Raw genomic sequence first — 18330 nt, 5'->3', positions numbered from 1 at the left:
TGGGTATATCTGAGAATGATAGGTAGGTATGGAAGAAGGCGCATGAGAGGTTTGAAAGTTACAAGGTGGGCGAGAAAGTGTTGAAAGAAGTAATCGAGAAAGGGCGGTTGAATGTAAATAAAGTGCGTGGAAAATTTGAGGGTCCGTATGAAGTGTTGGAAGTTGGTCCCAGTGGGCTTAGTTATGTTGTAGGGGAAGTATGTGTAGATGGTAGTGTGAGAGAAATACGAGCGCATCATAACCAATTGCGTAGATGGAAGGATGTACCGGAATATGTGAGAGAGAATGGGGTGTATAAATGGTTGAAATCGAATGTGGGTGAACCAAGTATGCATGAGAGCTTGTGTATGGAGGATCAGCAATTTGTTTTGATAGAGTATGATAGGAAACGTAAGAAAGGGAAGAACGTAAGTGAACGGAGTGGTCGTAAGTTGTGTGATAGGGGTGTGAGTGCCAAAGTGGAAATGAGTAATAAAGCGTGTAATACGGATGAATGGGATGGTATGAATAGAACGTATAGCATATGCGGGTTTGATATAACTTAGTTGACTGAACGTGTAGGGGTTAGTGAACGGTTGGAGGTGAGCAAAAGTGTAAGAGTAAGAGAGCGTAGCAGTAATATACGAGTGATTGAAAGCATGAATGAATCGTTGCAAAATTGGAAAGGTCAATGAGCGAATGGGATGGGTTAGTTGAAGAATTGGGGGAGGTATTTGGGAACGAGTTAGAGGGTATAGATGAGATTGTGGATGAAATTGAGAGTGGTAATAGTGAAGAAGATAGCGTGAATCTGAGAGAGAATGGAGGAGAAGATGTGAATTTGAATGTTGCTGGAAGAGAGAATGATTCTGAGAGAATGATTACGTGCCCGCGAACGCGATCTAGAGGACCTGCTAGTGAGCATCCGTGGGTGTTGCGTAAGGCGATTTGAATGCAGTGTGAAAGGTGTTGGTTGGGAAATGCTAAAAGGGGGAGAATTATAGAGGATGAATAAATTTGTTTGTATCTAGCATTTCCCAACGTTTTGTGAGAGAGAGAGAGAGAGAGAGAGAGTGTAATTGTCGTTGTGAGTGGTTCGGTTGTTGGAGTTCGTTTACTGGCGCTGTCTGTCTGTCTGTCGGGAGTTTTTGGTTTTGGGGAAGTCTTGAGTAGTTGAGGTCCAACCTTGAAAGTGAACGGGCAGTTCGTCTGTTTTTTTTTGTTCTGGATACCGGTACCAACATTGATGGTGCATGTGTCTCTTCCTTTTTGTTTGTTGTTGGTGGAGGGTCTGTTCTCAGTTTTGTTTTGTGGTTTTGTGTGCTGTGATTGGCGACCGTGGACCTTTTCTCCATCTCCAGCAACCAAGATCAGGGTGAGAGCTGTTGTTTGTGTTCCGCCACACAATATATTTATATATATATATATATATATATATATATATATATATATATATATATATATATATATATATATATATATATATATATATATATATATATAATCAGAAAACTAAACGTCCTTTAATATCAATTCACTCTACCTCAGAAGTAATATATTTTCATATATGTTACCAAGGGAATTTTTAGTTGATAATAAGTCCACTGTCCGGACGGTGGACTTATTATCAACTAAAAATTCCCCTTAACAACATATATGAAAATATATTACTTCCGTAAGCAAAGTAATTGGGCCTTAAAGGACGTTTGTAGCTTTCTGATTGTATATGAATCACGGTGATGTGATAAATAGTCATATATATATATATATATATATATATATATATATATATATATATATATATATATATATATATATATATATATATATATATATATATATATATATATATATATATATATATAAATATATATATATATATATATATATATGTATATATATATATATATATATATATATATATATATATATATATATATATATATATATATACATACATACATACATGAATGTCTTCTACTGTAATACCACGGTATAATATGAAGATAAAAAGGCCCATAAAACAATATTTGAATGTTGCAACCATATACAGTCACCGCAAATAGAAATCGGACCTACTTGGCAACTGGTAGCATAAACATGGTTATCATCAAGGAAATAAATAAAACAAACATAATAGAGAATAGTAGCACCTATTTTAATATTTAGTCATATTCCCCTTGGCTTTAAAAACAAGTTTGAGTTGTTTAGGCATGCTGTCAGCCAGTTTCTGGAAGTATTGCAAAGACATTTCATTCTCCCAGATTGTGGTGATTTCTTGTTGCAGGCGCATGAGGGATGATGTGTTGCACAACTGAAGCTTCTTTTTCATGACATTCCACCATTTTCGATTGGGTTGAGGTCAGAACTGTTACCTGGCCACTGTAAGACCTCAATATTGTGATCAGTGAGCCACTTGGTAACTTTCTTGGCCTTATGACATGGAGCACATCGTGCATGAAGACAGTGCAGCCGTGAGTCTCATATGAAGGCAGGAGGTGATCTTCAAGAACTTGAATGTAGCGGTCAGAATTCATTGTAACATTTTTCGGGAGGAAGTGCCATCCTCCACGACCTCTTAAACCACTGAAACATCCCCAAATCATGACAGATTCGGGGTGCTTGACGGTGGCAACTGTGTAGGCAGGGTCGAATCTGCTGACTGAAGATGGCCGTCTTACTGTGGTAGAACGGCCCTAAATACACTGGAATGGTGATTCATCTGACCACATTACCTTCCTCCAGTCATCAGCTGTCCAGTGGATGTATTTCTTGGCGAAATTCAGTCGAGCTTTCTTCATACGATCTGTCATAAGAGGTTTGCGTGCAGCACGGCGGATGGGCAACTGGAGGTCCTTCTGGAGACGGTGTTGCATGCAGCGGATTGATACATCTTTTAAGAGGATTGGGTGACTTGTTTTTAGCTGAGAAGCTGTAAGACAAGGGTTTTTACGTAGTTCTCTCACAAGAAGATGATCAGTGGCCTTGGAAGTCTTCCGTGGGCGTCCAGGATAAGGTTTTCTTGGGGGAACGACGTTGGGTGGTAGGTCACGAGCGGCAGCCAGCAGCAACATTACGGTTGACTTTGCTCAGCCAGTACATCTACAGATTTCTTTAATAGGCACTTTTTCTTGCCTCCAGGCTAATATGCGAGCCTTCTCCTCCTTATTCATGTGTGCATGACCCATATTTAGGGAATATATAAAGAATTAAAAGGCAAGAAGTGCTCCAGTCCAAATACTGGGATCTTGGGGGCAGAGCAAATCAAAGCAATAACCTTTGCATTTGCTGTCTGGGTCAGCACTGAGTCCTTAGGCACACACCCCCCACACACACTAGCACAGGAGAGTTGCCAGATATCACCAGCCAACTCTAGCTCCAACCATAGGGCGGGAAATGCAAATAGATTTCGGACATCTAAACAGTGGATTCTTATGGGTTAGGTCCGATTTCTATTTGCAGTGGCAGTATTTCGAGCACTTCCTTCTGTGCCCTGTTCATTGGTAAAAATAATTTTACCAGTGAACAGGGGCACAGAAGGAAGTGCTCAAAATATATGGTTGCAAAGTTCAAATAGTGTTTTATGGGCCTTTTTATCTTCACATACATATATATACATTTATACATTATATATATGTACAGTATATATATATATATATATATATATATATATATATATATATATATATATATATATATATATATATATATATATATATATATATATATATATATATATATATATATATATATATGTGCAGAGTCTACTGGCCACTTTTACCAGACACATGTAATTCTAATAGCCACAATGCCCTCTTAACTTCTCGAATTCTTCGCGCTTTTTTGGATATGCTTGTAACTACAAAGCCGTAACATCCAAACACAAGAAATTGAAGAGACTTGTGATTTGCCGGTCGGGAGATGAACCCGGGTCACCTTAACCACAAGGAGGTCTCGTGGTCAGATCATAGTTACAAGCATATCCAAAAAGCGTGAAGAATTCGAGAAGTTATGAGGGCATTGTGGCTATTAGAATTACATTATATATATATATATATATATATATATATATATATATATATATATATATATATAAAAGATATATACAAATATACATACAAGCAGTCTCCAGTCATAGGCAGCCTCGGTTACCAGCAATCCGGTTTTACGGCACTTGTCTAGCAACAACAACAACAACTGGATTTCAGCAACGATAACTGGTTTTTCGGCGCTGATATGCGCCGATATCCACCTAACAGAGGCGCTGATCCCAGTTTTTCGGCGTGATACCTGCTTATCGGCGCCAATAAGCAGTGATATTTGTAAATTTCCACTATCTTCACACTGTCGGTAACAGACCCCCTGCTAATAACCGGGGACTGCCTGTATGTACAGACAGTCCCCGGTTATCGGTGGGGTTCCGTTTCTGAGGGTGTGATGATAACCGAAAATCGCCGCTAACCAAAAATCAGTGATTTCGAGGCTTTCTCGGCGATTTTCGGGGGTTACTGGCGCCGAAAAGCACTGATTTTTGGTTATCGGCGCCGATAAGCAGAAATTGGTGATTTTCAGCGCCGATAAGCGGAAATCGGCGATTTTCGGCGCTGAAAATGGCCGATTTTCGTCGCTAGATAAGCCCCATAAAACCGAATTGCTGTTAACCGAGCCCGCCGTTAACCAGGGACTGCCTGTATATATAACTATACAGATCATTATATATATATATATACACATATATATACACATACAGTAAACCCCCGTATTCGCGGGTGACTAAAATCCGCAAATACTTAAAACCCCTCTAAAACACTTAGAACCGCATATTTTGATAGTTTAAACACAAGAAAAACCCTCTAAAAATGCTCATACCTGAATATTTTAATAGTTTTATCACATAAGGTAGTTCCTCGTTGGGCGAATGGATTCCGTTCTCACCTGGCACTCTGCTGGCCGCAAGTTCGAATCTCCAAGCGGCCAATGAAGAATAAGAGGAATTTATTTCTGGTGATACAAATTCACTTCTTGCTATAATGTGGTTCAGATTCCACAATAAGCTGTAGGTCCTGTGGCTAGGTAACCAATTGGTTCTTAGCCACGTAAAATAAATCTAATCCTTCGGGCCAGCCCTAGGAGAGCTGTTAATCAGCTCAGTGGTCTGGTTAAACTAAGGTATACTTACTTTATCACATAAAGTGCATTTAGTCATGAAAATAATATGAAAATACAGTAATTAGTGAATATTTCTCAGTGAAAAATACCGAGAATGGGCGAGTTTTCTGTGAATAATGGGTAGATATGCTCCACAGAGAAATCTGCGAATACATGAGTCCGCGAATCATGAGAACATGAATACAGAGGGTTTACTGTATATACACACACACAATAATCCTTCAATTATCCAGATTAATAGAGCCATGGGTCTGTCAGATAATGGCAAAATCCAAATAATGGTGAGTAAAAAAATCTAGGGGTATTCGAGGGCAACTCTGTACCCTTCTTTGCCTAACCTTATCAATATCGCATATCTGTAAACAGTATGCTTATAAACAACAATCATCACACTTTAAACTGAAAAATTTTCCCCCCTATTTGTTACAAAATATACTGCATAAATATTTTTAAAAATGCAACCGCTTTTTCTCTTCCTATTAAATGACAAAGTTCAGTAGGGAAGTAGCTCACCTGTGTTTACCCACAGCCTACCATGGTTTTATCACCATACATGTATTTTTATACAGCAACTTGCTTGTCTGTTGTTACCATATTGTATTGCTGTAACATACAAGAGATAAAAATGTGTAGGCTATGTGTGAACTACAGACCTAGGCTAGCCCAGATATTACACTCATAGCAGCCATTTGCAAAGTCAAACAGGCTATTACAGCTGTATTTAAGAAAAAGGTAATGGTAATAAAACTGTTATTTTACTTACAGAATCCATTTATGTATTATTATACTGATAATACCACCATTTGTAATGTTTACATTCTCAGAATCAGCTGATTCAGCCTACTACTGGAGGAATTAGAAAAATAGTTACAATGGGGATACATTAGAATTACCCCATCATTTCTTGAAAATATCGTAACTTGGAGGCAGCCTAGCCTACACTATATAATAATCTATACATATACTGTACTTTACTGTTAATTCTTTTTTACTTTCAATGGGTCTGCAATTATTAATATCAGCTAATTCTTTTTTACTTTTTATTGGTATGGAGGTTCAATGCAGATTGGAGATTTCACAGCCAGTGCACCAACAAACAAGAGAAATTGCATAACACAAAAAAGAATCAGGACTTGTACTGTACTCATCAAGATTTGGTCTGTCGTTGGCATACTTGAGGAAGGCGATGATAAAGCAGCAGGTTCATCAATTTGCTCCTCTTCAGCTGTTATTCCTTCAACTATTAGTTCAGGTGTTACAGGGAGTACGATTTCAATGAAAGAGTCATCACAAAATGTAGGGGGTCCAGGCTCAAATATGGTGGAAGGCGATGGCACTGGAGTCATTTTCTTAAGGAAGTAATCCATTGTAGCTTGCACTGTGCATTTTTTTTTTTATTCTTCATAAATGACTCGGTAATATGCAAGTACGTCTTGCAGTCCTCTCTCAACTTTAGCAAATCGTTCTAAGTTCACATCCATTTTACTGAAAAGTTTCATTCCATGTTCAATTGAGGCAAATGCCTCTGCTATTGTTTTCCTTTTTCCTTCTAAACTTTTGCTTTGGCTCTTCTTCAATTTCATCTTCCTCTTCTGCTCTTTATCTCTCTTCTGCAAGTTCAATTAAATCTCCTCCTGTTAGCTCTACATCTTGTACATCTATGAGTTCTTGGATATCTTCCTTTTCAAGTTCTAAATCTAAACTTAACCCAAGTGACACGATCTTTTTATTAATTTCACAACTGCTCCATCCTTACTGAAACCTTTCTATGAGTTCACATACACTTTTTGCAGCTTTTTCCAAATCCCATTCATACACTCTTTCATTACCTCCTTCTACACCCTTCCAATGTTCAGAATGGCGTTCAGAATGCTACATTCCTTCTAGAAAGTTATGAGCTCTTTTTCCTCATTATCTGTAGCCTCAGCAGCCAGCGCAAATGTGTTCCGAAGATAATAGGCCTTGAGTGTAGCCATGACGCCCTGACCCATGGGTCGTATGAGAGAAGTTGTGTTTGGCGACAGAAACAACTTTTACATTATCATTAATATTTCCATGTGCTGAGGGTGGCTGGGAGCATTGTCCAGAATCAGCAGAATTTTGAAGGACATGATGTTTTCCCTACAATATTCCTTCACTTCTGGAATAAAGCAATTCACAAACCAGTCTTTGAATAGGAGTGCAGTCATCCATGCTTTCTTATTATGCCAGTAATGCACAGGTGGTGTATATTTGCTGATTCTTGCTAATGCCCTCAGATCTGCGGACTGATAAGTCATGAATGACTTGAGTTTATACCCACCACATTCCCCCAAGCAGAAGAGTCAGTTGATCTTTGTATGCTTAAACCCGGGCATTGTTTTTGCCTCTTTGTGGATGTAAGACTGTTCAGGCATCCGCATCCATTACAGTCCTGTTTCGTCAACATTAAAGATTTAATCCAGCAAGTACCCCTCATCAATGATGATCTTATGCAAAGCAGCCTTAAATTTAGCAGCTCCTTCAGCATCAGCAATTGCTGCTTCACTGCTAGTTTTCACATTATGAAAATTATAGCAGGTTTTGAAATGCTGAAACTACCCATGACCTGCTACAAAATCTTTGTTGTGGGTATCATTGTAGTGTTCCTTTAGTTCCTTAAAAAGCAAGTGCGCTTTTGTTTGAATGGTTGAGAGGCTGTGGCATAAGCTTTTGTATCTGGTCCTCCATCCATTTGACCAGTAACTGCTCCATTTCTTCCAAAGAACCTGTCCTCTTCTTTGTTATAGTTGTTGAATGAACTGAAGCAGATGCCTTTACAGCAACCATTATCAATTTCTTTCCTTAATGATGGTGAGTACCATTGACTGCAATAGATGCTCATCACGTGTGATGGCCGTGACTGTCTTTCTCGTGGCATGCTGGAAGATAATTTTCATTTTCTGCTCTAAAGTGATGGAATTCCTCTTCTTCATCACACCATCAGCAAGAGACTTACTTGGGCATTTGGAAGACATGCTGATCTTACATAAATTTGCATTTTAAACAGTTTAAAATGGACGAAAATCACACACTAACACTGACAAAACTTTACACTGTTGACAGTGAGTGCAAATGAGGGATCAGTCAGGGTGAGACATCCAGCCTCTCGTGGCAACGTATCTTACATCGTATGATGCTGCCTGTGCCCGTCGTGCGAGATTTTAAATATTTCAATACTGTCATACCAGTATCGCCATTGTAACTTTGAAATATCATAACTGGTATCGCCATCACAACTCAAAACATCGTAACTCAAGGACTACCTGTAATTTTTTTAGTTACTAAAAGAAATTAATATATTAATGGAATTATCATTTTTATTTTGGTACATAAATGTAAAACGGGTATACAAAGGTACACTAACACATACTTTATGTTGAAGTACAATCCATCAAAATCACAAAACGGCTGTTTCCTGATTCATTTGTTTACAGATTTAAATATACCTCATTTCACCCTTCTCTCTCTATCAGTACTGTAAATATCCTTTAATGAAATATGAATTACTGTATCACAAACATAAAAATACAAAACTAAAACTCCAACATGTTCACAAGTGTGTGCATGTGTACATACATTTAACAATTTTTTTTCTGCTTTGCTTGATTTACTGTACCGTTTTCTTTACAAGTTTGGTTGATTCTAAGTATGATCAACACACATTAACTGTACACAATCACCGTAAAAATATCTAAATTGCTTATTTCATATGTAGGCAAGGCAAAAGCAAACAGGCTGTACCAAGTTCACCGACAGCATGGAACAAGTGTGTGCATATGTACATACCCTACAGGCTTTATTGCATTTATAATATGGTTTCTAAAACTAAAAAAAAATGAGAAAATGCAGTAAAAATATAAACGAGAATACAGTCGAATCAAACCCCAATATTTGCGGGGGTTGGGGACCACAGCCACCCTGCAATAAGCTGAAATCCGCAATAAGTTGGGACCCCCACTCTAAAAATGCTTATAACTGCCTATTTTAATAGTTCAGTCACCAAATATACCTTCACTATCATCCTAAAACACTTTAATATCATGTCAAAGTCACCTTACAACACTACCCTTAAAAATATATGGCTTACAGCTACATGTGATAACTAATCAAGTTCCCCCTATATTCAGGCACAGCCATTTTCTCTCATACAGTATTCAAGCCATCCCATTTTCTTTTTACAATAGATAGGGGAAACACTAGGACTTCACAAGTAGAGATAAGTACTGTACCTAAATATTTAATATGCAGTGAAAAAAATACCAAATTATAATTGCAATCAAGTAATAAAATATTCTCGTGTACTGTTGTGTGTGTTAATCGCACTTAGAATCAACCAAACTTGTAATAAAAACAACACAGTAAATCAAGTAAAGCAAAAATAAAAACTGCAACACATATATATATATACATAGGCACGCACTCATTTGTATGAGTCGTGAACTACTTGGAGATTTAGTTTCGTATTTTTATGTTTATGATACAGTAATTCATATTTCATTAAAGGATATATATGGTACTGAGAGAGAGAGAGAGAGAGAGAGAGAGAGAGAGAGAGAGAGAGAGAGAGAGAGAGAGAGAGAGAGAGAGAGAGAGAGAGAGATAAAATGAATCAGGAAAAAGCTGTTTTGTGATTTTGAGGGATTTTACTTTAACATGAAGTATGTTAGTTTACCTTTGTATACTCATTTTACTATTATGTACACAATAAAAAAATGATTTTCCTAATTCTTTCGGTAGTAGGCTCAATCAGCTGATTCTGAGAACATAAACATTACAAATGGCTGGACGATCTTTTTTTTTTATAAATATTACGATGATAACAGATCAATATAATAATACAGTATAAATGGGTTCTATAAGTCAAATAACATTTTACTGATATTTTGCTGTGTTTAAATTAACATTAATATTTGAAAATTAGTAAATCATTGTTATGTACAGATGTATGCACACACTCATTCCATGGCGTTGTGAACTTCTTGGAGTTTTAGTTTTGTATTTCTATGTTTATGATAGAGTAATTCATACTTCATTAAAGGATATGTACAGTACTGAGAGAGAGAGAGAGAGAGAGAGAGAGAGAGAGAGAGAGAGAGAGAGAGAGAGAGAGAGAGAGAGAGAGAGGTATGTTTACATCGGTAAAACGAATCAGGAAACAGATGTTTGTGATTTTGAGGGATTTTACTTTAACGTAAAGTATGTTAGTTTACCTCTGCATACCCATTTTACTTTTATGTACAAAATTAAAATTAATAATTCCATTAGTACATTTGTTTCTTTTAGCAACTAATAAATTATTTCCTAATTCTTTCAGCACTAGGCTCAATCAGCTGATTCTGAGAATGTAAACATTACAATTGGCTGGACGATCATTTTTTTATACATAATACAATGACAATAGACCAATATAATACAGTATAAATGGACTCTGTAAGTCAAATAACATTTTATTGATATTCTCCTGTTTACATTAATAATAATATTTGAAAATTAGTAAATCATTGTAACATGTACCACATTAGTTACAAAGTCTACAGGCAGCACCAGCCCTGCTTACAGGGGAGCAGGACGGAATGGGAGGGGAAGTAGGAGGGGAGGGGGAAGGGGGAGGAAAGAGTGAGGGGGGAAGGGAGAGAGGAGGAAGGGGAAATGGGAGGAATGGAAGAGAAGGGAAGGAAGAGGGATAGGTGAGGGGAAGGGGAGGGGAGGGGAGGGGAAGGGGATGGGGGAAAGGGAGGGGATGTGGCAGGGATGGAATAGGGAAAATGGGGGGAGGGGTAGAGGGAGGGTAAAGTAAGTAAGTATAGCTTAGTTTTACCAGACCACTGAGCTGATTAACAGCTCTCCTAGGGCTGGCCCGAAGGATTACACTTATTTTACGTGGCTAAGAACCAATTGGTTACTTAGCAAGGGGATGGGAGGTGGAAGGGGGATGGCGAGGAGGAGGGAGAGGGGAGAAGGAAGGGGGAAGGAGATGGGATTAGGAAGGGGAGGGAAGAGGGAAAGGGGAGGGGGATGGAAGAAGGAAAGGGGAAGGGAGGGACAGCTAAATTAACACTTGATCGTGTGCTCAGTAGGGGAGGGAAAAAGAGAGGGGGAGGGAGCACATAGCTAAATTAACACATTACATATATATACATACAATATACATTATGTATGTATATATATATATATATATATATATATATATATATATATATATATATATATATATATATATATATATATATATATATATATATATATATTACTGAAAGGACCTCATTCAAACTGGATGGTATCTAATGGAGTATTTATTCAGAAAAAAGTTACAAGCTTTCTTGGACAAACAGTCCACATTATCCATACAGTGAGCAGACGCGCAGTCCAGCTGTGATAAAAATACAACTGGACTGCGCGTCTGCTCACTGTACGGATACTTGATAATGTGGACTGTTTGTCCAAGAAAGCTTGTAACTTTTTCTGAATAAATACTCCATTAGATACCATCCAGTTTGAATGAGGTCCTTTCAGTAATTCTACTAATGCACAGAACAATTGTGTGTGATAAAGTACACACACACACATGTATATATATATACATATGTGTGTACATACATATATATATATATATATATATATATATATATATATATATATACACACATACAGTGGTACCTCGGTCTTCGACGTGCACCGAAACTTGACAAAATCGGATTCCGACACGAAATGCCGAGAAAAGTTTGCGCGGTTCCCGAACAAAACCGAATCCGACCCGGCGATCCGACCCGTCGACGAAACATATGATGTTTGTAAACAAAGTGTTTTGGTAACGCCGCGCTAGTTAGGCGTTGTTGGTGGTGGCGTTCTTCCCACGCACATTTAAAAGCACTTAAAGCCCACTCACGCTGCCGCTGCTGTTTGAAACAAGAAGTGCAGGCTTGTACAGGTGAATTTTTTTGTCTCCTGCAAAATTCTACATTCTCTCGGAATCATGGGTCCCAAGCCAGCCACAGCTGATAAGCAGAAGAGGAAGACTGTGAGGACTACTATTGAACTGAAGAAGGAGGTAATTGAAAAGTATGAAAGGGGGCATTCGTGTGACTGATTTAGCGTTGGAGTATAGGTTACCCAGGTCCACCATCAGCACATTTTTAAAGAACAAAGAAGCCATTAAGAGTGCTAGTGTTGCTAAGGGGGTTACGAGTTTGACGAAGCAGAGGCCCCCCGTAATAGAGGAAATTGAGAAACTATTATTAGTTTGGGTCAATGAAAAACAGCTTATGGGGGATAGCGTATCCGAGGCCATGATTTGTCTTTTCGAAGGCTAAAAGTTTGCACACTGACTTGATAAAAAGTACACCAGGTTCGAGTACCGATCATGAGTTTATGGCCAGTCGTGGATGGTTTGATAGGTTTAAGAAAAGAAGTGGCATCCACAGTGTTGTTAGGCATGGGGAGGCAGCGAGTGCTGATAAGAAAGCTGCAGAAAAGTACATGACTGAATTCCAGCAGTACGTGGATGAGAATGGTTTCGTATCAAACCAAGTGTTCAATTGTGATGAGACAGGCCTCTTTTGGAAGAAAATGCCAAAGAGGACCTATATTACAAAAGAGGAGAAGAAATTGCCTGGCCATAAACCCATGAAGGATAGATTAACTCTACTGTTGTGTGCAAACACTAGTGGGGACCTTAAGATCAAGCCTCTGCTAGTGTATCACTCCGAAACCCCAGAGTTTTTAAGAAACATAAAGTTCTTAAAAATAAGCTGAATGTAATGTGGAAATCAAATGCTAAGGCCTGGGTAACTAGGCAAATCTTTCGAGAGTGGGTTTCTGAAGTGTGTGCCCCACTATCAAGGAATACCTCGAAGAGAAAGGTTTGCCACTGAAAGCACTCCTCGTCATGGACAATGCCCCTGCCCACCCCGACATGGAATATGAGCTGGCTGACGAGTTCAGCTGGCTTAAGGTCAAGTTTTTGCCACCCAGAACTACCTCACTACTCCAGCCCATGGACCAGCAGATCATTGCAAACTTCAAAAAGCTGTACACCAAGGCACTCTTCCAAAGGTGTTTTGAAGTCACCAATGAAACCAGCCTAACACTTACTGAATTTTGGAAGGAACATTTCCACATCCTCAGTTGTGTTAGGCTGATAAATAAAGCATGGGCCGAAGTTTCTAAGAGGACCCTTACAGCAGGCTGGAGAAACCTTTGGCCTGATGGGGCTCCTCTTAGGGACTTCGAGGGTTTTGATTCCCCAAGTCAGCTTGGAGATGACCCTGAAGCTGAACCCCTTCCTCTGCCTGGCGCTGATGTTGAGGAAATTGTTTCTGTGGCCAAGTCCATGGTCTTGGAGGTGAGTTCTGATGATGTAGAGGAGCTGGTGGCAGAACACAACACGGAACTGACAACAGAGGAACTCCAGGAACTTCACAAGGAGCAGCAGAAGGTTTTGGCTGAGGAGGTGTCTGAAGAGGAGGAGAGCAAGGAGGTGCCTACTACAGGCACTAAAGAAATCAAGGAGATGCTGATGCACTGGGAGAAATTCCAGGAATTCTTCGAGAAGCATCACCATGACAAGGCTGTAGTGAACCGGGCTATTGACTATGTTGGCGACAACTTAGTCAATGTGTACAGGAAACACCTGAAAAACGTCAACAGCAGACGACCCTGTACAGGTTTTTTCTAAAGAAAAACCAGCCCGGTCCCAGTGCCAAAAACAGAGAAAAGAGGAATCTCCTGAAGAGCAGCAATCAGACTGTATGGAAGGAGATTCCCCTTCCAACCAGTGATGCTCTCTCCATACCTCCTCTCCACATCCATCTCCACAGATCCAGATCCTCATCAATGCCAAGGTATGGGCCCTACTGTCGTGGTTAAAAACTTTTATTAGTGTTTATAAATGACCTAGAGATACAGCACAGTGAATATTTATTCATGCAAGTTAAAGCAATGAAAGGTGCCATAAATACAGTACACATTGAGTTACTAACAGTACATTTCAATTTGTGTTTAATCCACAGGTTACTGTACAGTACTGCACTCCATTGAATGAATCTCCCAAAGCCGTTGAGTCTGGGCTGTTCATCTGAGCTGTTCATGAGTGTCAAGGTATGGGCCATGCCGTATTAGTTGTTAAAACCTTTTTAATGTTTATAAATGACCTAAAGATGCTTGTAAGATTAAGGCTTTTGTGTATTATTACAGCTCATAACAGGAAATGATGTTTCTACATGTTATTTTGTGTTTAATCCACAGATTACTGTGCAGTAATTGAGTGAAGTTCCTGGAGGAGTTCAGTTCTTGTGTGGGGGCAACTGTTCATATTCACCAACGTCAAGGTATGGATAAAGCTGTAGCCTACTGGTTGTGAAAAAGTTTTTAATTTGATTATAAGTGACCTGGAAATGCTTGTACAGTAAGATTAAGGATTCTTTTGTAGATTAGCCTACAGCTCAAACCATTTCTACATTTGATTTTGTGTTTATTCCACAGGTTTACTCTTCGTTGAATGAAAGTCCTGGAGGAGTTCAGTGCTTGTGTGAGGGGCAACTGTACATATTCATCAACGTCAAGGTACAGTATGGATAAAGCTGTAGCCTACTGGTTGTGAAAAGTTTTTGTGATTATAAGTGACCTGGAAATGCTTGTGCATACAGTAAGTTTAAGGGTTTTTGTAAATTAGCCTACAGCTCAAACCATTTCTACATTTGATTTTGTGTTTATTCCACAGGTTTACCCTTCGTTGCGTGCAAGTCCTGGAGAGGAGCAGCTGTGTAACAGAGTGTACAGTACAGTAAATTTAAGAGTAGCAGTAGAACGTGTACAGTAAATAGTGTACAGTACGGTAATTTCAATTTAGGTGTAGCATTAGAACGTGTACAGTACATTTCAATTTAGGTGTAAGGTGTACAGTCCATAGTCAGTAGCAACGTCGTACAGTATTAAGTAGTGTTAAGTATACAGTAGTATTAAGTCTTATGTTTGTGCTAGTATTAAGGATTCCTTTTGTAGACTAGTTTTAGTAATCATTAAGTACATACAGTGCAATAATAAAATGAAAAATGAGTTAATTTCTGGTTTTCTTGTTTATCCCTTTAACATTGCATAAACGGGTGCATGGTTTGCAGCGTAGGCCTCTTAAGGTTTACTTCCTCTCTCCCTCAAAACTCCATATTTTTACCAGTTTAATATTGCATAGTAACGGGTACACGGAGGTGGTAGGCCTCTTAAGATTTTGTGTTGTCTATGTTGGGTTACTGTACAGTAACTTCCTCTCTCCCTCAAAACTCCATTTTTTTACCCGTTTAATATTGCATAATACGTGTCGGGTACACGGAGGTGGTAGGCCTCTTTAAGATTTCTACTACGGTACATAGAGAAAAACAAAGCATCGGAGGTTGTCCACTGCTGCCAGGTGTATGATGAAGCAAAACATTGCTGGCTGTACATACAGTGCTGTACATTCAGACATTTGGATACACATACTGTACATATGTAACAATAATTGATGACGAAAATTTAGTACATACAGTATGGTATTACGTACATACACTAATTTGGAAACAAGTGTAACTGCAGCGTACATAGGCTACAGTCTCATGTTGGTTTTATTTTTTTTTTTTTAGACAGGCGCACGTTTGCATTTCTGTAGCGAATGCAATGTTTACATGTGCTGTTCGTTAGTGAATGCCTTAAGGTTCTCGGTAAAGAAGAGCTTAGCCTGAGGTTAACTCAGAGATTCTGCTTACATACAAGGAACAGTCTCATGCTCGATTTTTTTTTTTTTTTAGACAGAGGCACCCTTGTGCATTTCTGTAGCTAATGCAATGTTTACGTGCTGTTAGTTAGTGAATGCCGTGAAGGTTCTCGGTAAAGAAGAGCTTAGCCTGAGGTTAACTCAGAGATTCTGCTTACATACAAGGAACATTCTCATGCTCGATTTTTTTTTTTAGACAGAGGCACACTTGTGCATTTCTGTAGCGAATGCAATGTTTACGTGTGCTGTTATAGTTAGTGAATGCCGTGGGTTCTCGGTAAAGAAGAGCTTAGCCTGAGGTTAACTCGGAGATTCTGCTTGCAAGGAATAGTCTCATGCTCGATTTTTTTAGACAGAGGCGCACTTGGCGCACTTCTGTAGCTATAATGCAAAGTTTACGTGTGCTGTCCGTTAGTGAATGCCGTAAGATTCTCGGTAAAGAAGGGGGTTAGCCTAAGGTTAACTCGGGATTCTGCTTACAAGGATATTTTATTGAAAAATACTTGTTAGGGTATCATAACATTTATTGAAAGATGTTTTGCAGTGATTTTATACATTACAGTAGACTCTGAATGGAATTTACCATAAATTAATACAATCCTGAACGTACACAATGTTTATGTAATTACAGTAGTACCGCGATACGCCACCAGGACGGCGCCTGGTTTGTTTACATTCGCTTGCCACAAGCTGCCGATGCCGACGTAACTTAAGACTTTTTCTTAATTTTTATAACAGACTCTACAGTACATTCGGCTTATTTTTAATATTATATTATTAATTTAATGTAATGACCAGGCTTGTTTTTCATTGTATTTATCATTAACAACAGTTTTTGTGCGTACCCATTACAGTACAGTACTGTACATTCTGGAGTGCATATGGGCTGCCTAGCCTAGCCTGCAGCGCTCGGTCTACCACTGGTAGGCCAATTTTTTTGATACAGTATGCATTTAAAACTGTAAGAAGACTTTTAATAAGGTAAGTTATTTAACTCTGAACTTATTTAATTGTAATGTGTGTAGTGTTTTGTATAAAAGACAAGGTTGGAGTAGTGACTGGTGGTCAGGAACGGATTAATCCATTTTCAGTTATTTCTTATGGTCGAAATTGATTCGGAATTCGACAAAATCGAATCTCGACATTCCTTCTAGAACGGATTAGCGTCGGAAACCGAGGTACCACTGTACATATATATATATATACACATACATATATATGCATATGCATAAATTCATATATATACATATATACATATACATATACAGTGATCCTCGTCTATCATCGATAATGGGGACCAGAACCCCCGATAAGTGAAATTCCATGAAGTAGCATTGGCCCTCCTCTAGGGAGGCATATACTGTATATACATGGTATATATTAAAAGGCTTTATAGCCTTTCCCACACTGTTATAAACACTTCCTATGCACTTAAACACTGTATTACTATTTTGATCTCCTATCACAGTAATATGCATAAAAAAGATCATCCCATATTTGTAATGTTTACGTTCTGAGAATCAGCTGACTGAAGCTGCTCACTACTAACGAAAGAATTAGGAAAATAATTTTTTAGTTGCTAAAAGAAACAAATTTATCAATGAAATTATTTTTAATTCTGTACATAAAAGTTTATGATAGAGTAATTCATATTTCATTGAGAGAGAGAGAGAGAGAGAGAGAGAGAGAGAGAGAGAGAGAGAGAGAGAGAGAGTGAAATGGTGTACAGCACAGTAGCTTGGGACGAGACTAAGTCTTGACTAAGTCTTGACAAGCTGGTGATGAGAGAGTATACAGTATCCTTGAGTTGCTTACGTATGAAATTCAGTTTTAATTATTTTTACAGTGATTTAAGATGAAACATCAACAGTGATAAGATATTCTCTTATGTACCACTCACGTGCCTTGTCCGAGTGCCTGTATTACTATTTTGATCTCCTATCACAGTAATATGCATAAAAAAAGATCGTCCCATATTTGTAATGTTTACGTTCTGAGAATCAGCTGACTGAAGCTGCTCACTACTAACGAAAGAATTAGGAAAATAATTTTTAGTTGCTAAAAGAAACAAATTTATCAATGAAATTATTTTTAATTCTGTACATAAAAGTTTATGATACAGTAATTCATATTTCATTGAGAGAGAGAGAGAGAGAGAGAGAGAGAGAGAGAGAGAGAGAGAGAGAGAGAGAGAGAGAGAGAGAGAAATGGTGTGTACTGTACAGCACAGTAGCTTGGGAAGAGACTAAGTCTTGACTAAGTCTTGACAAGCTGGTGATGAGAGAGTATACAGTATCCTTGAGTTGCTTACGTATGAAATTCAGTTTTAATTATTTTTACAGTGATTTCAGATGAAACATCAACAGTGATAAGATATTCTCTTATGTACCACTCACGTGCCTTGTCCGAGTGCCTGT

The 18330-nt window shown here is 38.4% G+C and overlaps 1 protein-coding gene and 1 long non-coding RNA gene across 6 annotated transcripts in view; one reads left to right on the top strand and one right to left on the bottom strand.

Moving 5' to 3' along the window:
• The window catches only part of l(1)G0020 (RNA cytidine acetyltransferase l(1)G0020), an 803858-nt gene that overhangs the window by 107529 nt on the left and 677999 nt on the right, over nt 1–18330 (bottom strand). The window lies entirely within an intron of this gene.
• On the top strand, nt 13877–14468 carry LOC136837172 (uncharacterized). Its single transcript, XR_010852616.1, has 3 exons — nt 13877–14009; nt 14178–14265; nt 14413–14468. It is a non-coding gene; the product is annotated as an uncharacterized lncRNA (long non-coding RNA).

This window comes from Macrobrachium rosenbergii, chromosome 58 (assembly GCF_040412425.1).
Source record: "Macrobrachium rosenbergii isolate ZJJX-2024 chromosome 58, ASM4041242v1, whole genome shotgun sequence".
Lineage (NCBI taxonomy): Eukaryota > Metazoa > Arthropoda > Malacostraca > Decapoda > Palaemonidae > Macrobrachium > Macrobrachium rosenbergii.
The sequence above is the reverse complement of the archived record's forward strand: the minus strand, read 5'-3'. Positions and strand labels throughout refer to the sequence as shown.